Raw genomic sequence first — 14,712 nt, 5'->3', positions numbered from 1 at the left:
AAAATCACTTTGATGTAGGTGTGAGTATGCATTTAAATATTTTTATTTTGTTTTTACTGCTTTAACTGTTTCTAACTCTGATTTAGAATTCATTTTCTAAAAAGGTCAGTGTGAATTTATGTTTCAGGACCAAATATAAAATATAGAGTGATTTCAGAGCAGCAGAGCCATCAGAAAAGTGCTAATAAGAGGAGAATCACAGCCAAAGTTGAAAGACTCATTTTAGATCCATTTTCTGCTTTCCTTTGGGTCCCACTAGCACAATAGAGTCTAGGAGGCCACCTGGTGGTGAAATTAACCAATTAACCATTTAATGTTAAAGAGCAAGGAAACAGGCCGACTTTGGGTTATTACAAAAGGAAAACTTGAACCTTGGGCAAAAGAATGATAGTCAACAGGTATTATTGGAATACAAAAGATAGAAAACTGAATAGGAAAATAATTCAAGTCTGTAGAAAAATGTATATTACTAAAGAGTAACTATAATAGTTATTTATACAAAGGACTGGTGAACTTTTTCTGCCAAGAGTCACATATATTACGCATGCTGGCCATATGGTCACTGTTGAAATTACTCAACTCTGTTACTGAAGTGCAAAAACAGCCACAAACAATACATAAATGAATGCGCCTCGCTATGTTCCAATAAAACTTTATTTAAAAAACAGGCTATGGGCTGGATTTGACCTTCAGGCTATAGCTTGCTAACCCCTGATTCTGTATTATATATTGAGCCATTTACCAAGCACAAGGTTGAGCCCCTTCCATACATTACTGATTGAATCCTGACAACCTTTCAAAGTGGGTGTTAATGCCCATTTCACAGGTTGAAAACTGCAGCTTAAAAAGCTTAAACAGTGTGGTAGAAAATGCAGTATGCTCCTTCTAACTTAAAAATGCTTTCTGCAGTCTCATGATCATTTTTCCTCTGTGACCACAGAATTCTGTTCTGACCCTCCCTCCCATTTATCCTGCAGAGGCTGCTTTGGTTCTCCCCATGGAGACTTTGCTCCTGTTTCTCCATCTTGCGTTCTTTTAAAATGTTGTTTGTCTCTTACCATCTCTTTCTCCATCACTTCTTTTATGTTTAAAAACTTTATGTCAGTTTTCATAACAACAGATGTAAGCAAGCATGAAAAAAGACAAAAGCAATGTATTAAAAATAGATAGCCATATATACAACAATAAGCCAAAGAAACTGTCATACTGTATATGCTCCAAATGGAATGTGAGCCAAAAACATGATGCTCACTCACTCTTACATAAATAATATATTACGCATCCACTGGGAGAAGAAGCAGCTCTGTCCCTAAATGGGAAGAAGATTTTTTAGCCCATTTTTATATCCTTTTCAAACTTTTTTTTTTTGGTACATGCTGTAAGTCATACCATCTCAGACAGGCCATATTCCTCTTCCAAACCATCCATGAACTATTTTATTAACTGTTAATAAGAGAGAGTTGAAAAACCTGATGGAGAAATCCATGGAGCTTGTTAAAGCCCCTCAACTATATGGATTTACCAGTACCATCTCAATATTAGCATATTTTCTCCTATAAAAGAGGATAGAAGTGGTTTCAGTTAGATAGAGTATAGGCAAGACTGATATAAAGGACTTTTAAAAGATTTTTTAACTTGAAAAGAAACCTGCAAAAGCTTGAGAAATGTGACTATATAGAAAACAGAAAGAAGGGGTTTAATTACCGAGCATGGATTCTGGCTGATTTGACAATTAAACCTAACAACAGAAGGGATTTACACTAGATATAAGAAGACTTTCAGGGCAGGGAGAGTTGTTAAACATTTTAATGGGAGGCTGTGGAATTCCCTCTGGAAAGATCTTTAATGGAGGACAAATTCTCTCCTATCTGGAATGGATAAAAAACAATCCTTAAAAGAGAGGAAATGAAATGAAGGTCCTTACGAGGTCACTTGCAGTCCTGAAACTCCAGGTAAAATTCTCACCTCCCGTGGAAATAAATAACTGTACAAAACCTCTATGAGATTCACTTTGGAAGATTCAGGAGAAAACACTCATTAAGCAGGTGATTTAAATCAGAAAGTATTTATCGAGTGCCCAATATTACCGAGCCCTGGGGAGATGTACACCCCCGGCAGAGCACAGGTCTGAGCAGCAGTGTTGGACAATGGACAGAACACACAATTATTCACTTCAGTTAATTTTTTTAAAAAAATCTTTGAACTCCAATCAGCTTTCTGGAACTATTTCCTGAACTTGGTGAGCTCAAAAAAATCCCACAAGAGCTGGCTGTCACATGAGATTTCTGGCATTACTCATGGTATCCCTGGATCTTTTTGTAAACAGAAAAGGCTTCTGACAGTGTTTCCATACTTCATTTCTTTTTCTAACCCAAACTTGGACGGACGGAGCCTCTTAGACTATCATCAAAACATGGATTATAAAATGCTAGCCAACTCTGAGTTATTTTGCTATATTCCCATGTTGTAGAAAAAGAATTCAATTAGCTCAGCTCTAGAGATTCATTTATACTTAAGTTTTAATGAACATGAGGATTTTTGTTCATAGCTTGTAAGAAATCCAGCCATTCACAGAATGGATCTTTAGCATCAGCAGGCAGAAGAGACTGAGGAAGAAGAGAGAAAAATCACAGAGAAAGGGACATGCTTCACACATATTTTCAAATCTCAACATGTCCCAGCTGAGGAGAGCAGAGGAGGAAGGACAAAGTTCAAAGGGAACATACTAAAACCCAAATGGATGTCAAGGACATAAATAGGGGCAAATAGTGAATTCGCAAATGGTGAATTCATCACTAATCTGTATCAAATTCTCATTTAAATGGTACATCTTTTAGCTTTTTATTAATTACATAAAACCAATGAAGCTCTCAATTAATGGCTAAGTGAAAGAGATAAAGGACCATATATGAGGATTATTTTTAAAAACTATGAATAGTGAGAAACTTTTTTTAAATGAACGAGTAGGAGAAAGTTTCAAAATTACATTTTAGATTTCTCCTGACATCCCAGCCACAAAACTTATTTTTTTATTAAGTTGCTTATTCTGAATTAGCTAGCTGTAGCTTTGGAAAGTTGAGTGAGTCTTTTAGACTCCATCCATCTATCCACCCTGATCACGATGGACTCGGGTTACCTCTTATTGTTTTGCTTACTTCCTCCATAACTATTTTTTTTAGACATACACACTCCTCTGATGTCAACTCTAATATACTACAATAAATATGTCAATAAACTCTCCCATTAACTATGGTACAAGGAAAAAATGTGCTGATATTCCTAGCATTTCTAAAGACTGTCCATGTTCATTCACCTGCATCTATTGTTCTATTTTACATTTGCATGGGACATCATATCCTTATATGTATAAGTAATTATACTGTGTACATAATCAAGAATACAACAACCAATATTACAGTTTGAGGGCTTACAGACTAGCCACAGAATTATGGTGATTAGTTGTGCATTTTTGTACTGTTTGTCTCGGACATGGGCATCATTATCCAACCCTTCCTCGCCCCCTCTTTTTTTCCCTCTCTTTCTCCCTGATACTTGACCAAATTTGGGTACTCTGAGTGGTAAGCACTGCACTGAATGCACTTCAGTTTTTAAAGGAGAGAGATTTTTGGTTTTGTTTGAATTTACGATATAAGAGGAAGCCATGAAGTTTCAGACTGAATTACCATGGCATGAAAATAGGATTGTTCTCTTGCAGAAGTAAAGAATTGATAGCATAGGTTGGATCAGTAGAATTTAATTAGTAGATTATTAAATAAACCTATTTGAAAAATGTTTTTCAATATATATTTATTGAGTTTCTATTATGTGCCAGGTATGACACTAGGCAGTGGAGATATGGCAATAAACAACACAGACACGAACCCTGCCCTCCTGGAGTATGGAGTCTAACAAAAATTTTAATTATCCATTTTCAGATTTGGTCTAAAAGTCCAAATCTATCATCACTATTAAAAAGTATGCATTTAATTATAACAAAGTGCTCATGGCTAAATTATTCTCAAGGAGGGCTCTCTTAGGGAGACAACCTATGAATATCGACAGGGTAAAACTATTATAATGAAGGTAGCAAAATCCTATATGCCGAGACTTATAACATAAAAATTAACTCCAAACTGAAACTTGGCATGTATGAAGGAAGTTTGTGTAGTTATTTGCATATGTGTGATTTTTAAAAAGATTTCATTTATTTATTCATGAGAGACACAGAGAGAGAGAGAGGCAGAGACACAGGAAGAAGAAGAAACAGGCTCCATGCAGGGCGCCTGACATGGGACTCGATCCCAGGACCCCAGGATCACACCCTGGGCCAAAGGCAGGCACTAAACTGCTGAGCCACCCAGGGATCTCCATATGTGTGACTTAAATGTCCTGGGACTACCAGCATATTTGGCCCAAGAAATCTGGTTTCATCTAAATTCAATCCTTATGAAAGATTTTTTTTAACTAAATGAGTTAATACTTTGTATGCTTCGTGTCTGTATGTGTGAACACACATAAATGTGTGTGCATAACCATGTGTACACATGGACCTCTTCCACAAACTTTATAGTTTTCAATGGATAAAATGAGATGACAAGGAAAACATCACGAATCACAATTTTTTTTAAGCAAATATCAATGAGCATATAGAATCAATGACTTCAGAAAGTGGCTAAAATAGTATGTTCAGGGGAGTTACAAAGGTGTATAGATGTCCTTCTAGAGAAAGGCTCTGTGGTCTAAAAATGTTTAGAAGAAAATTAAAATCATCTCTAGAAGCATTAGCCTGCTTGACTCTTTCCTGGCTTCAGTAAAAGAAAATGTGTATGTGAGTTTGTGCATGCATGTGTGTGTACGTGTGTGTATGTTTGTTTTGTGCCTTATGTAAATGAGTGAGGGTTCAGCAGGAAGACCACTGCTTCCCTCTTAGCTTACCCCAGTGTGCCTCATTAGGTACAGAGTGTCGCAGAAGTGCCTAGTTTAAGAATGTATGAGCTTCGCAAATGCCAACATTATTAAAAATATGCTTGGGAATGCCCTTATTTCTGAGAACTGAAATTGCTTCCTTGACAGGACTGGAAAGTGGTTTTTCTGCAAACGGTATTCCTCTAGAGTACCTCTCCATGGGGACCCCTTCCCCAGTAACTCCCTGTGGCAATAACAGGATCCATGAGGTTGAATCTTCCTAGTGTAATGCTGCCTTTAGTTCATCTCTCTCTCCAAAAACTTGAATATTTTCAGCCTTAGCTTTCCTGATTCTCACCAAATATAGGAGGTTCCTGTGAAGTTCCACATGGCAACATTCTCCCAGGGTGCTGAGGTGTTTAGGAAAGTTTGGGGGTTTTCACAGAACAGCCTGATGATGGGCTAAAGAGCATACCCAAGTCCATCATGTTTCCTCTGCTGATGTTCCATTTAATATATAGGAAGTTCTTTCTATCTGGTACAAGAAGTTCTTTCTATCTGGTACAAGTGAGGAAAATGCACTTGCAAGAATTCTTCCAATTGTAGAGAAGATGATACAGGGCAACAGTGAGCAGGCAAGTAGCATGTGAAAGACTGCATTAAAGCCAAACAGATTGGGTTCAAACTCTGACTTATTTACTTATTTCTTGTGGAAGCTACTGATACAGCTCAACAACGATTTCTATCTTTCTGCCTTTTAGGCATATAGTAGGGATCCATTTCCCCATCCACTTTGGAATTGGGTAGGGCCACGCAATTAGTTGTGGTCAATGATTTTGAGAGGAAGTAATGTGTTTCCCTTCCAAGTAGAAGGTTTTATGTCAAGAGGGAGACCCTCCATAACTCTCCCTTCCCTTTGCCACAGTGAAGGAATATTTAAGGAGGGTGGCTGGTTCATTAGTCTGAGTCTTGGAGTAAAAACAATGCCAAGCAGAGCCCACAGCCAACCAATGATGGATGTGTAGTATGTGTGAGAAATAAATCTTTGTAACTTTAAACTTTTGCAATTGGGGGATTGTTTGGCATCTCAGCAAACCCTAGCCTAACCCGAGAAACTGGTTCTTTTAGGCCAGTCATTTAACCTCCTTGCGTTTCAGGCTCAGATTCATGAAATGGGGAAAATAATCCAGGATCACCATGAGTGTTAAATAAGATATGTATACGGCACTAACAAAGTCAAATAGTAAGATCTGACCAATTTCATTTTTTTTCTCCTTCTATCCTACTCTCATAATACACACACACACACACACACAAACATATCTCCCTTCTTATCAAATGGTGAAATAAATAATATCTGTCCTTGGTCTCTTTTTTAGATTACTCCTCTCTACTGATTCCATCTTCCCTTTCTAGTACCCTTTCAATTTTAACGAAATGTTAAAATTGGCATTTAATTCAGTATTATTTCCCTACCTCCTGAGAATATCTGTATCCAGTAGAGTGTGTTCTTTTTTACCTCAAAGATGAATCTTAAGGATGGGATTTAAGGCAATATGAACATTTAATATTGGAAATAGTTGGGTTGGAGAATTCCTAATACTTCAAAATGATGTCCCACATCTTCTCTTTTTAAAGTTAGACATGCTAGTGAGATAAGGGCAAGAAAAAAGGAAGTTAATGAGTTGATCTTTGAAAGTACTATGGTTGAACTTTTCCAACCCAGGATTTTCCAGAATATTCTGAACAGGTACCAGGACTACTTTTTCTTCTCCTTCTTCTTTTAATATAGAACATTTCACAAGTTTGCGTGTCATCCTTGTACAGGAGCCTGGATAATCTTCTCTGTATCATTCCAATTTTAGTATATGTGCTGCCAAAGCAGGCACCAGGACTTTTTTTGAAATAATTAAAATATTATCTAGCTACCCTTCTAAGCCCCACCTACCTGTTTTAGGAATACATGTATGAAATTCTAATAAATTGTAAAAACTAGAATAATCATAAGGACACAATATTTGGATTCAATGGCGTATCTTATACACTTGGCTATGTTATAACATATAGGTTATATGATTTAGTGTTGGAGTTATGAAATAGTTATGATAACCAATACCTTCGTGAAGTAATTACATGGACATTAAACCTAACATTTATCCTTTTTACATCAAGACCCTTTTGTCAATGATAATGCTTGGTCTTCATCTTTAAACCTTGGTAGTCCTTTTTTTTTTTTTTTTTTTCAAACAAAATAAATAACTCCCAGTTCATCCCATGTGAAGTGTAATCACACATCGTATGTTTTTTTCTAGCTACAAAGCAGATCAGCCCAAATATGAATATAGCCTCTAAATATAAGTAATTTAAAAATAGGAAATGCTAAAAAGTAGGTGAGGGACATTTCCATGGACTCACTGACCTGAAACCTACACACAGTATCGAGCAGTTCTGGAGCAAAAGGTGGTAGTGAGCCTAACACCCTTTCTTATAAGTAGTTTAAGTGTTCCTCTAATTTATTTTATAAAAACTGAAAGAAATCTCCAAATACGTGTGGTTAAAGCCAAATCTCTCAACTTAACACAGGAGGGACCACTGCATATTCACATCTAATTAAGCAAAAGTCGTTTTTCAAAAGTTAAAGGCTGGAATTTTTGCAATTTAATCCAAAATTTTATTAGCAAACTCTAACGATTATCCTGATTGCAATTAATAAAAGCTTCCAAACAGGCCAACTCATTTAAGAGCTATCTGTAATCATTTGGATTTTAACATGATGGTTATTACTTATTACCCTGAAACCAAGCCGTGCAATGAGATATTGATTACTTTTAACCTTTAGATCCACGGATTCAAGAAAGGTCAGAGGAGGGGAACACTATACCTTTCTTGGCTGGCAAATGTGTTGCATTCAGGAGAATTCAAATGATTCCCATTGGCCAAGTAGATCCCAGATTAGTTTATTCTCTGGGCTGACAAGAAATGATGATGCTTTTAAAAATAACACCCAGCACGTATTTAGTGAAGTGTTACATTTATATAACCAGTGGCCTCAAGATGTGCTTCACATCATAGCAGTTCTCAGGCTGTTAACCCTTTAATGAGTTTTGTTCATGGAAGCATGTTTGTTGGGACGAGATACTAGACATAGTCACTTTAATTGGAATCAACTCATCTCATTAAATTATCTCCTGGGTTCCAAGGGGCTGAATACAATCACTGGCCGCTGCCGGCCACTAGCATTTCTTTTGGTTTTCTTTTCCCATGACAACATTTAGAAATATTTTTCACATTCGCGCCACCGAAAAGCAGGGAGTTCTTGGTAGGGTCCAGCAGAATTACGGGCAAGGGAAACATAACTGTTATGTGTGAGATTAATTTGCAGAACACTTGGCATTATTATTGCCAAGTCGTCAAATTGTTCCAAGTTGTTCCGGAAGGTTGTTATTAATAGTATGTTTTCTGAGGAAAGTTCTGTCTACTTTTGGAACTGCATTTCTGTTGCCAAGGAAACTCCTTTAAGCACAGTTTTCTAGGAGCACACTGCTGCTTTTGTTTGCCAGTGTCCTATTCATATCATCTAAGTAAGCGTTTTACATGCTCCAGCCTTCAGGCCCAAATGTTGAAGTTTTAGCCCATTTAAGTTGCTTTTTCAAACACAGCTTATGCCTGCTATGATTTCCCTCTTTCTCTCCCCCACCCCCCTTCTCTCTCCCTCTCTGTCCAAAGCCCCTCTCTCCCCGCCTTCTTCCCATTCTCCCTCCAACGGCCCAACTCTTACAATTCAAGGTTGATTTTTTTTAAAAACAGTTGCATTAGGGGAGATAGTTTTCACAAGTTTTTGATAAATTAACTTCAATTTGAATAATAATTCCATAGGTTGTAGCATTAGTCCTTCAAGTGTTAATTATCTTTTCACTTTAAAATTAATGTAGTCATTTCCTCCTGACTCCTCTACCCCATTTATTGAAGTGCTGAGGAAAACATGTCATTGAGTCCTGAGCCAGCCCTGTTGTTGTGATTAAGCGTGGTCACATGGCCCATCTCTGCCAAAAGGAGGGCCCTGAGAAAAGGTGACAAAGACAGTGATTTCCTGTCAGCAAAGAGTACGACAGGGCTGTCTAGAAGTGATGCAAATGAGGGGAACTTTCCCCACGGCTTGTTTGATCCACTCTAGGCCAGAGCAGGCCAGGCCAGGGAGAGAGGGAGTAGCACAATGCAGCAGAGGCAGCCCGGAGAGCCAACGCACCTTCCGGACAGCAGCTCACCCACCAGAGACAAAAACTGCTGGCGGGGCTTCCCTTCCTTGCCCCTCTGCACACAGAGCCAACTATTTCTTGGCATACTATTCTCTTCACATCCTTTCTCTATCTCTCTCTCCCTCTTAAAAAAGCGATCCAAATAGGAATTGTAAGTTCCAGCAAAAACAGCACTTCCCATATTGTTCAGAAACCACATTCATCTACTTCTTCTAAACATTTTCAGGACGTGTTTTGTCCTCTTCAAGAAAGAAAAGAAAAATATGTGTATTTGTCTTCACAGCAAACATTAATATGACAGCTAATCTAGGACTTTTTAGCTTTAATAAAAATGGAACAACAAATTCGTTTCTCCATAGCGGTGGAGGCAGCCTAGATTTTCCTATTCTGATCACTTTTAAAATGACTAGATAATGTTATTTGAAATATTATAATGATTTTAAGCATATTCTTCTTATCTTAATGGAGTTTTAATCTAACATACAATTAAGCTCTACAATTAATCTACTGAGAAAGAGGTAAAAAAAATTATCATTAGGTTCTTATGCCTGATATATCTAGTACATTTTTACCTTGACTGCTTCAATAACTAGTAATTTGCTTCATTTTTGGTACTGAAATTCCAACCGAAGGCCTGATTAACAGAATTTAAGTTTTTTTAAAGATTTATTTATTTGAAAACCAGAGACAGAGACAGAAAGAATACAAATGGAGAGGGGCAGAGGGAGAAAGAAAGAAATCCTCAAGCAGACTCTCTGCTGAGCAGAGAGCCTGACATAGGCTTGATCCCAGGACCCTGAAATCATGACCTGAGCTGAAATCAAGAGTCAGACCCTTAACCGAATGAGTCACCCAGGCAACCCCAGAATTTAATTTTTTGACACATACTTCTCTATTCTATACACCAACACATAAATTTTTTTTATAAAGGTAATGAATTCTCTACTATTTTAAGCCCAGTTACAACAACCTAGACTGTAAATCAGCTTAGCATTTCATTTTTAGGAGCTTAAGTTCACTCATAAAGGTATCGGACAACATCTGAAATTATTTAGATCAATCTAGTCCACAACAAAATGAAAGAAAACTATTATAGAGGGTTGAAATTGTGGATTTATAAAATATAGGGGTAGTGGAATTAATCTCTTTTCTATGATCAGTTCATAGCTATGACGTCAGTTTGGCATCAGTAGTCATAAAATACCAAGTCTTTTACACTGTGTTTCTTATTCTCCAGAATTTCTTTTTTTTATTTAATTAATTAATTTATTTATGATAGACATAGAGAGAGAGGGAGAGAGAGGCAGAGACACAGGAGGAGGGAGAAGCAGGCTCCATGCAGGGAGCCTGGCGTGGGACTCGATCCCAGGACTCCAGGATCACGCCCTGGGCCAAAGGCAGGCGCTAAACCGTTGAGCCACTCAGGGATCCCCTTCTCCAGAATTTCTAATCTTATTCCATACGTGTTTCTTTTAAAAAGTCATAATGCTTGTCTTATACACACTCAAATTCTCTAAGTAATATTTTCTCCTTTAAAATTTATCCTTTTTGGGGATCCCTGGTTGGCTCAGCGGCTTAGTGCCTGCCTTTGGCCCAGGGCACAATCCTGGAGTCCCAGGATCGAGTCCCACGTCGGACTCCCGGTATGGAGCCTGCTTCTCCCTCCTCCTGTGTCTCTGCCTCTCTGCCTCTCTCTCTGTCTGTCTATCATGAATAAATAAATAAATAAATAAATAAATAAATAAATAAATCTTTAAATAAATAAAATAAGATTTAACCCTTTCTTTTATCTATCTTTTTCCTAAAGCAATTCTTCTTTCAGTGTTTTAGTTCTGTTTGTTTGTATTTGTTTTTTAGCATTTTTCTTATTTATTCATTCATCTACTCATGATTTTAATTTACTCTTTTTGTTTTTAATTGTTTTAAATCACTCATTTTTGTTTGGTTAGCTGTAAATTAACTAATTTCAACTGTTTTTCTTTCTCTACAATGTTTATATTTCTCTCTCTTTCCTAATAACCTCTTCTTTTCAAATATATAATATTGATGTCCTCTCTTATTAATCCCACCTGGTCAAACTCTCATTGAAAGGAACCACCTCTGGATGTGAGCTGTGCTCAAAATCTGTAATGTTACCTGGCAACAGAGTTAGAGAAAAATAATTCACTTGTTATAAGTATTATATTTAGAAACTTGCTTGTAAGAAATATTGTGGTTAGACATTTTTCTATTATGCTGTTCTACTCCCTTACATGTTAAAATGTAAATCCTAATAAAAAGTGTTTTCATATCTAAGTATCAAAATAAACTTAATTTCTTAAAAGGAAGTATAATTTTTTTCTCATGGAAAATGTAAATTTGGCAATTGAGCACATTTCCCTCTTTGCTTTTACCACCAGGAAACCCAAGGTGAAATTTTAGGTTCTTTAGTAAGTACGTAGGACCATACAGTTTATATGCCTACATATTAACTCTTCTCACTGAGAGAGACTAGTCTGATTTGTATTTATGTGTTAAAAATATTTTTAAATTTTTCCTGTGAATTCTTATAAGCAACCTCAAATCCAGAGAGTAAAAAATGTAATTAGTCGATTTAGTGAGCATTGTATCATGCAAAATGAACACTTCTTTTCCTTTTGCCCCCAGGCCATATTTATATGATACTTATGCCAAAAGAGAAAGATAGAAGACACTTGCATGTTTCCCATTAAAGTAGAACTGTATGACAGTAACTAACCCTCATAATGAAATATAAAATCTTCAGTGTAAATTCCTTGAAAGTATAAAGGTCTCAGTTGAAATGAGTATGAATGTCACATAATTTTTAAGCTGTGTTATTTTAACCCCTTAGAAATCATATAAGCTAATATTTTTCTATAAGCCTTCTCTCAGGAACAAATTTATAAATGTGGTGTTTTAATGAGCTTTACACTATCTGAAAACAGCTCTGTTCAGGTATAACAATAATCACCAGATCACAATTTTTGAATTTGGCCCAGGAAATTAACCCTTGTACTCTGGAACCTCACACCAATCCAGGATCACTAAGAGCTCTGTCATCTGTGCTTTGTAGGTGGCAGAGATTGGGCAGTGGTCTGTGGTGTGGTAAGGAGCCCCTGACAGGGCACGGCCTCACAGCACTCCAGAGTCAGCTGCATATGTCTCAGAGGGTAGGACAGCCACAGCAGCAGCCGGAGCTCCAGCTTCTCCCATCTTAGTGATGCTTCTAGGTCACTCAGTCTATAAAATTCATGGGATGGTGGGGAGGTGTCTTGAGCTTCCCTGAGCCCAAGAATAATGCCACCTTTGATCTGTAGAAATGAAAAAATGGAGCTTTTCCTTTGCAAGTGGGTTTTAAATATTTCTCCATTAATAGTTAATGCACATGCAGACCAGCAGAGTGACAGCTCCCTGTGATTATGAATTCTGGCTTCGTAACTCCAGTCCAAATAGGAGCTGAACTTTCAAAATCACAGTGGTTACTTTTGACAAATTAAATTGTCCTACTTAGGAAGGTAGGAGGAATGAAGAAAAAGAAAGGGAGAGAGTGGGAGCAAATTCTCCTTGGAGGTGATTCTCAGATTGAGGAATTAAAAACAAGAAAGAACTACGTTTATGTTCTCTAGGCTGACAATACTGCCAGTGTTTATTAGAAAAGAGCTATAGAAGGTCCCTGCTCCGAAGTTGGGCAAGTAGAGGCCAAAGAAGGGAGAAGGAAAGACACTGGCAATATGGCTCACTGTCTTGAAACGAGGAAGAAAATATATTTAAGGAAGTGATCATTTTTAAGTAAGAATCTAGTTGCTCTTAAGACCTGCAGTTGAAAATTAATTAGAAAGAAAATGGTCTTAAATTCCTAACAATCTGGAAATAACAAGAAATGGTTTAAACAGAAAATCTCTTCTGTAGTTCATTGTAATGTTAAAGTTCTAAATTATAAATTACATCAGGTTGTGTCAATGTATTCTTTGCCAATTAAACCTAATTCTTTTCCTTTAAGATGTCCCTTTGGTATTCTGCTGGTTTGGGGTAACCAACATATCACAATAGGTACCCAACTCAGGAGGTCTGCTGAATGAATAGTCGAAGGTATTTATCTATAGCAGCATACCTAGGAGTTCAGGCCAGATGATTTTTCTAGCAGAGAGAGATTATAAAATAAATTGGTAAAGTCAGGCAAATAGTACCTGATGTTGAAAAGGCTAAAAAAAAATCTTCACTCATTGACTACCACTTTATTATACTTCCTCTAAACCAACATTTCCAAATGTGGACTTTGGGGCTCCACCTAGGTCTGTATAATGCATGTCATGACTCAGGATCCGGGCATGACTAGGGAAGGAGCTGAGTGATAAAGTACAGAGAGCCCCCCCACCAGGGAGAGGAGAGAAAAGGTTTTGAATTCTATGGTAATAGGAATCATGCTTCTGTCCTGGTCTACAGTTCCTGAGATTTTACCATCACTCAGCTGAAGGTCTCTCTGAAAGACTTCACCTTCATTCCTTATGATAATACCAGCGATCATAAACTTCATTCTCACCCTTAATTTTTTAGTACATATGCTACCTAAATGAGCACTCATCCTTAATTTTTTAACACAATGATTGTTCGTTCAATATTGGCTATGTAAGGTGTTTTGCTTAACAACATATAAAATCCAAGCACAAGGCATTTTTCTTAGTGTTATAGAAGCATTTTAAGAAAGGAAAATGATGTACATAGGTTGAACTGGACTGGGAATGCCATGAAATGGGCTAGGCATCCTACTGAATTGTCACAGTGGCTAGGGAATGTGAATCGTAAATGCCCCACGTGGAAGGGATAGTCCCATTGACCAACAAAAAATGATTCTGTCTCAAAGGTCAGTGGTGCCCTTGATGAAAAATGCTGATAGAACACTGGTATCTTTCAGGGCCAACAAATTTAAAGATTAAAGTCTCAAATGGTATTGAAAGCCCAGGAAGGCCTGGGGACCAACAGAAAAGCACTATTACTCAGGGGTCTCTATGATCAATAGTCTCCAAGTCCCCCTCTCCAGGTCATAGGTTCAGTTGATTCCTGAAAAGGCACATTACAACAGAGCAATGGGACATCGAAAATGTTGACCTAACCTGAGAATCCCTGAGGATTTGAAACAAAGACCTGAAATTAATTTTCCTCCATCAATTTTTCTAATTCTGGAGCCACTCCAAGTTCTAAATGACTCCTTAGTGATGTCCTCAGGATTGCTTTGGAGGTCTCTAAAACTCTGGAATAACATGGGGGCTTGGATAAAGAAAGACCCTATAGACTGGTAGCATTTGCTCTCTGTATGTAGCTCAACCTTTAATTTTGCTTATAAGCCAAATGCAAAGTTAGTGCCAGTTTTGTAAACTTAGCTATGTCAAGTACCTCAGAACAGAAAGATGATGATAGGACATGAGTCACAAATGAAGAACCCCAATATGGAAAATGTTTGGGCAAATACTCTAATCCAGAAGTACTAAGTGGGTGGAATAATGGCCTTCAATATACCAGAATGGGAATTTTCAGGCAGAGCACTTATAAGGAA

General features: G+C 37.3%; 1 protein-coding gene and 1 non-coding gene across 6 annotated transcripts in view; both read right to left on the bottom strand.

Moving 5' to 3' along the window:
* Positions 1-14,712, bottom strand: part of AKAP6 (A-kinase anchoring protein 6) — a 539,311-nt gene that overhangs the window by 105,523 nt on the left and 419,076 nt on the right. The gene's annotated exons all lie outside the window — the stretch shown is intronic.
* LOC144321364 (U6 spliceosomal RNA) lies at positions 6,688-6,794 on the bottom strand. Its single transcript, XR_013387033.1, has one exon. It is a non-coding gene; the product is annotated as a U6 spliceosomal RNA (small nuclear RNA).

Source organism: Canis aureus, chromosome 9 (genome assembly GCF_053574225.1).
Source record: "Canis aureus isolate CA01 chromosome 9, VMU_Caureus_v.1.0, whole genome shotgun sequence".
NCBI classification, from domain to species: Eukaryota; Metazoa; Chordata; class Mammalia; order Carnivora; family Canidae; genus Canis; species Canis aureus.
This window is presented reverse-complemented; position numbering and strand designations above follow the sequence as displayed.